Genomic DNA, 1,263 nt, shown 5'->3' with positions numbered 1-1,263 from the left:
ATCTACCCCTCCCCATGTGTTCTTAAAAAGTAGTAATTGCAATGGTGTTAAAAACAGAGCTAGGACAAGTTGATTTGCTTCTGTTCAGAGTAGATCCTAAAAAAAATAATTTCGAACCAGAGACTTCTTTTGAACAACTGTGGCTGATGCTTGAGGTGTCTTTCCTAATATTACCAGAAGCCATTTTTAGAGCTCAGGTTTTGGTCTCAGAGCCTGGGATGCTCCTGACCTGGCATCCCATGTGACAATTGTGTCATATGCATTTTCCATGATGTTTGCTGGGGTGATGTCATCTGGGCAAGTTTGTCATCTTGGCACAGTCCATTTGTGAAAGAAGAATGTAGCAACATTGCTTTATAGCCAATGAGTGGCCAATGCACTGCACTTATTCCTTAAAAGCCCTCACAAAACACCTCTGCCAAATTTGTCAACACTACCACTTATCTAGTCATGCTCTGGTTAAAAAAAGATTCCAGTTTCACACAGAAGAAAATAAAATTTGTTTTCTAATGTTTATGAGGAATATAACGCTTTCATAAAATAGTACATTTTCCTTCGGGATTATACATAATATCTTGGGCTAATAGCTATTCTGAGTTTCTTTTAATAGCATCTGACAGTGTGTGAATGGTGTGCAACCAAATAAACTCAGATTTGGGGACACCAACTGGAGAACAGTCCCCGACCCCCAGTTTCTACCTCATCATTTCCAGCACTCCTGTATTTGAAAGAAGTGTTTATTTACCGTATATACTTGTTTATAAGTTGAGAAATTTTAGTCAAAATAGACCCCCCCAAAAAACTGGTCAATGTGAGTACAGTGTGCCCATGTCATATGTGGGCACGCTATACATGGACTTGAGCATATGTGCTCAAGCTGTGGGGAGTGCGTGGGGCGCAAGGGGCGGCGCATACCATTCAAATGAATGGGGTGTGTGTCTGTGGTGCCCTGTGCACTCCTGCGCCACCACACCGCCACACTCATGAGCCCTATTCAAATGAATGGGCTCAAGCATACGCGGAATGAGCCTTAAGCGGTGGGGGGGCGGAACAGATCCCCATGTAAGGCAAGGGTCCACTGTGCTATACCTTAACTCTTATTAAACAAAGGAAAAATCCCCTTCTCTGAGTAGAGTGGCAAAAGGAAAGAGATTAGTCTGTCCTGGGAGAACCTAAAATAATAAAATAACAACAACAACAACAACATATTTATATCCTGCCCCTCTACGAAACTCAATTGGGGCAGCTTACAATGTTTAAAAT

Source organism: Sceloporus undulatus, chromosome 3 (assembly GCF_019175285.1).
Source record: "Sceloporus undulatus isolate JIND9_A2432 ecotype Alabama chromosome 3, SceUnd_v1.1, whole genome shotgun sequence".
In the NCBI taxonomy this organism is placed as follows: Eukaryota; Metazoa; Chordata; class Lepidosauria; order Squamata; family Phrynosomatidae; genus Sceloporus; species Sceloporus undulatus.
This window is presented reverse-complemented; position numbering follows the sequence as displayed.